A 6,010-nucleotide genomic window follows, 5' to 3' on the forward strand; every position below is an offset into this window, starting at 1 on the left:
TGTCCTGGAACTCACTCTGTAGACCAGGCTGGCCTTGAACTCAGAAATCTGCCTGCCTCTGCCTCCCAAGTGCTGGGATTAAAGGTGTGCACCACCATGCCTGGCTAGGAAGGTTCTTCTTAAGGTAGATGCACTTTACTTTCCATTCAACATTAATGGAGGATTTCTAAGCAATTAAGTGAGTCATATAGAATTCTTTCAAGACCCTTTTCATGAGTAGTATGGAAGTTATCATACACTTTCAAATTTCACTGATATCATCAAGTATCTACCTTTTCTGTGTCCACAACAGAGAAAAGAAATCTGCCAACTGAAAGCACACAGAGCTGCTTTCCTTAAAAAAATGATGCTACAATACAATATTCTTCACCACTGTGAGGAAATAGCTGAGGAAATAATGTGAAGAAGTAAAGTCTTATTTGATTCATGATTTCAATTTTCACTGATGGGTCACTTGAGACTATTGGTCCTGGATCCATGGTAAGACAAAATATCAAAACAAAAAAGGATTGTGAGACAAACATGTTCATTTTATGGAAACTAAAAAGAGAGAAAGAGGAGGAAGAATGGATTCCTCCAAAAATATAATCAGAGTGACCCATTCACCACTTCCAACAAGGTCCTGCTATACCAACATGCCACTTCCCAATAGGCACTCCAGCTAGATATCAAGCCATATATATATATATATATATATATATATATATATATATATATATATATATTCACATTCCAGATAGAAACCATTTTAAAGAAATGAAGATATTTGACTCATGAACAGTCACAGGAATTACTGAGAAGTATTAAGAATTCAATTTCTTTATTGAAAAAAACCACTTTTGTGTATTTAAATACATCATAACAGTAGCATGCATGCATGTGTGCCATTATCTACAAACCAAGTTTCTCTGTGGATTATATGAGGCCTCTTTTAATTTACAAGTTGATATTTATTCTAGACTTATTTCGATTAATTCTACTAGAGCACACATTATAGATTCTTTGAAACTTTCATATTTAGACCTTAAACAAGAGTGGCTTAAAGTATTTAGCAACAAAGCTATTTTAAAAATGAAATCTAATGTGAAAACCTTCTCCATCTATGGATGAAGCAAAGGTAAGTTACTGAAAGTGGAGATGGCAGTTGGATTCACCAGCTAGCCTCCTCACCTCTACAGTAACCACCCTTAAGGCACCTTAGTTGCATACTGAAATAGCAGGTGTGATTAAAAAATCAATTTCTCAGATGGTTTACCTAGGCATAGGGTAGTGCAATGATTTGGCAGAGATCCTAAAACCAGTAAAGCAGAGGTTGTGTTCAGTACTGGAACCCAGATCTTCTAAGTTAGGCTAGAGCCAAAATATTATCAGCCACCTGCTTGTTGGCAAATAGGCTCAGCTCTTCATGCCTTTGAAATAATCACTTTGTGGCAATTTAAAGAAATAATTATCACAAAGGGTAGAGTTGCCTTAATTTCCTACCCATTACCTAGAAAAGAGTAGAAAACATGGCAAACTTTGTCTAGTCCATGGGAGCTTTCAGTTCAAGGGAGAAATAGGAGAGATTAGATGTGTTTACCAGTGGGGCTTCTTACAAAAGATAAAGTTGCTTGATAAATTATAGAAGTATTGGCTAAAACACATCAAGTACAAAAGGAAAATGCAATAATAGAAAAGTAGTTATGCACCTAAGTTCTGCAGTGTACTATTACATTCACCTTGAGGCGTAATCACACCTGCCATTACTGAGGTCTGAGATAACCCAGTCTAGCTTGATGGACAGCTTCACACTCAATCCCATCACAGGCAGATCTTGCTTCAGAAACCTGGGCTCTGATAGCTCAGCTGAGGTTCAGAGAGAAGAGAGAAATAGCCACACAGGCAGTTTTTCATTGACCTTTAACTATTGGTTATTGGTCTACTTAATTGAAATAAGTGATTTTTTTTCATTAGTGGTTTATGGAGCCATTTAAAAGTACAATCTTTCCTGTCTGAGAATTATTTTAATATGATCCACTATGATTAGCTCTAATTGGATTTAATTTAGATTGAAATGTTTGAGCTCACGTAATAGAGAGGGCTCTGTTGCTGTGCATGTGTGTGTGTGTGTGTGTGTGTTGTACTGACTTTTTTCTTGCTACTGATTGGTGTACTTGTATGTTACTAAACCCCATGCTAACAAAACACCCACAATGTTCCTTTACTCCATTCCACAGATAGATTGTCTTTGTTGAAAGTTGTAGTTATAGAACACATAGTGTGCTAAATTCTATCTTGGGAAGGGACAAAATAGAAGTACACTGTTTTCTTTTATCCCTCTTCCCTACCTGCATCCCTAAGGACAAACTGCAATTTTCATACTGAAAATATTTCTATATCTATATATCATGATGAAGCTCTTGGAATTTGGCTAGCCATCCCTCTTTAATAGGCAAAATAGTGCCATAAGAATTTGATTCAAGGAAGCATTTTGTAAATAGCAGGCTAGGGCTTTAAATAGTAGATAAAATCCTCTTCCGTGCATCTAACTGTTGGCATTTTGTGAGAGCCCTTTCCCAGCACCAAACAGTGCTGTTTGCTTTGTTCTTGCTTCTTTGTCCAGAGTCGATTGTTGTTTGATGCACCACTTTCCTCCCCTATTAGGGTTTTAAAATGACTTAGCTTTGCCATAATCGAGTGACTACAGCATTTTGGTGCTTTTCCAAACACACACATATATTTTAAAACATTTTGCACAATGACACGCTACCTTCCAATCTCTGTCTCACCAGGGTCCTGGCACTCCGAGCTCACTAATGCACTGGTCTGGTTCCCTTTATAACAGGAGGTCTCAGTTAAAAGCTTGCTCCAACCTTGGGTTTAAAACCTGACTGACCCAGAAGAGCATTATTTTCATGATTAAGACTTCGTATGGATTACCCTCAACTCAGATTCTGTGAATGGATTTGGTTATCACAGTGTAAAGATTTAAGACTTAGTATTGAAAGACTGAGAGATGAATTATCAGAAGTGCTCCATGTAAAGTTGGAATCATTCCATACCAACTAAACATACGCCTAGAAACAGGAGAGGAGAGAATAAGCAGGTCACTTCCTGAGCCCGGTGTGTAGAATGATCCATTCCTTTGGTTTCTTTCCAATTTTTATAGCATTCTGGGAGCTGAAATTCAAAACCTTGGAAATCTATAAAAATGAATTTATAGGATTGGAAAAATAAGGAGAGGAGATAGAAATTTCTTTGAAAGGGCTAATATTTGTTAGATTTTTCACAGATTTTGCTGTATCCACCAACATGTGGGTATAGACTTGAAAGCTCATTTGGATCATCAGGATAAGGGAGGTAGTGATTTTCCAATTAGGAAAATGATTTTGAAAACCCACAAGCAAGAATTGGATTTTGTCACTTTCTCTTTTTTCCTTCATAGGATGAGTCCCTTAAGGGAGTCTTACACTTGAGGTAAGGTGCTGAATATAAACAGTTTTCCATTTTACTAAGGGCTTCAATTTCCCTGTTGCATGACCAGCAAGAGCAAGCATTAAGGCATTGTGGTCAATATCAATGGGCCATCCCCATTAACTCTTTTAAGAGAATGGAAGAAATCTACTCATTGCTCTTGTGACTTGGAATATATAACAAATCTAACCACAGTCAAAAATTGGTGAGTAACCTAGGACAATATTCTTTGAAAAAGTAAAACATTATTTTACGAGCATATGTGCATGGTGAAAACAGCTCCCAAATGAAATAAATGTAGGAAAATATTATGGAAATCTTTATGGAAAAAGAAACTGGTAGCACATATAAAAAATTTCCCAATGCTTAGAACACTTATTTATTTTTGTAATTCCAATTCAGTATATGAACACAATTCCTGCACGTGGGGAACTTTTCTATGCCAGCCCTTCTTCTGAATCAAAGCAATAAATGCTATATACTTTAGATATTTCAGAGTAACCTTTATTCATGTTTTTTGTAGAGTGGAGGATAGACTTCATACTGCTCCTTAAAAATAACTGGAGATGATATGACATTTCTTAAGATCAAAATAAGGAAACTGACCAAAAACCTTCCATTAAATTTAGGCTGAGTTGGTAACTTTCAAATTTTTAATGAGCATGATTACAAATTATGAAGAAAAATGTCCTTTGTTTCCCTGCCCTCAAATTTACCTTTTGCTACAGCTATTCATTGCTGTGACCATCTGTTTTGAGGTGGGGACTGATAAGTTCCATAGGAAATTTCATATTCTTATTTTCATTAATTAATTTATTTATTCCCTTTACATCCCAATATCACCCTCCCTCTCTTCCCAGCCTCCCCTTCACACAGACCCTCCCACATTCCTCCATTCTCCCTCTCCTTCTTATCTCTTCTTTTAGAGACATATCAGCCTGATCATAATTTTGTGGTGCAGATAGTGAAATAATGGCATTCATATAGAATGAACATTTGATAATTTTGCACATCCCAGCAAAAAAAAAAAAAAAAAAGGCTGTGTGAGATTTTGTGGTATAGCCAGCCAAAGAAAGCACAGCCAGAAGCTGACCATTTCATTTTAGACAGTGCCAAAATAGGACAGTAAAATATGCTATTGCATTTTTATATTTTCATTGTTAATTTTACAAACTAATACTCATAAGAAAATTTTAGTAGCCATCATAAGATTAACAATGAATTGTTTCTCTCCCTTTTACGTCTTTACTTCCATTTCATACAGGAGCTACTTTTGATTCAACATGTTATCACCATAATGCTAAAGATATTTATGCACTTTCTTTGATTTATCCATGGCAGAGACTATGTATTTAATGCACTTTTGGTTGTTATGGTAAATGAGGAATTCAGCAAATTGTACTATCTTTAATACTTCTTTATCTCAAATTTTTCTTCTTATTAGTTACATTATATTTTAGCATTTTAAATTTATTTTTCATCAATTAATTAGTGTGTGTGTGTGTGTGTGTGTGTGTGTGCCTGTGCCTGTGTAGTGTGTATGATGTATGAGTGTAGGAACATATATGCTCTGCTATAAATGTGGAGGTCAGGAGACAATTTTCTGGAGTTGGTTCTATTCTTTAGCTGTGGGTTCCAGAAACTCAATTCAGGTCACCATTTTTTGTGATACAGTGATTTTTAACTGTTGAGTAATTTCACTGACCCTCATACTTGTATTTTTAATAATTACCACAGAGTAATTACACATACTTACAAGGTATACCATGGTGTTTCAGTTCATATAATGTATAATGGTCATATCAAATTATTTGGTTTACCCATAATCTCATATATTTATTATACCTTTGTGGTAAGAATATTCAAAAAAAGTTCTCTTGTGATAATTTCATAATATACACCACTGGTAACTGTCATCATACTACTGTGAAGGAGAATACCAGAAGTACATTATTTTTAAAATATCCTCTAGTAATTTCATTTTCAAATTTGTGAAATATATATCCCAGCTCTGTTTCTTGTTTCATCAAGTTTTAACACTATTGATTTGATCTCTTCCTTGCAAATGAAGGAAACTCACACTTCCACTTTTCTTATCTGTAACCAGATTCTTGTTTCTTATGCTATTTCTCTTATATATTTATGGCTTAAAACATCTCTTTCCTAATATATGAATGTTAGCTCCATTAGATCAGAGCATATTTTGAACTTTTTTGTTTATACTCATTTATCCACTCAGTAACTAAGACAATGTCAAGCATGTAATAGGTGCTCAAAATATTCATTGAATGATATATTTCATAAAGAAATAAATGTATTCGATATGAGAAATTCCACATAGAATTCATTATTTTTAATACTGAGATTAAAATTAATAATACTTTAATTTATTCAATGTCATATAATTGCTACATATTCAGCGAAGGGGGAATTCTTATTGACTTTCTTTTTTATTTTTTGTTTAGTTTTTATTTTTTTATTTCATTATTTTCTTAGATATTTTCTTCATTTACATTTCAAATGCTATCCCGAATGTCCCCTATACCCTCCTCCCCCC

The sequence above is a fragment of the Mus pahari genome, chromosome X (assembly GCF_900095145.1).
Source record: "Mus pahari chromosome X, PAHARI_EIJ_v1.1, whole genome shotgun sequence".
NCBI classification, from domain to species: domain Eukaryota; kingdom Metazoa; phylum Chordata; class Mammalia; order Rodentia; family Muridae; genus Mus; species Mus pahari.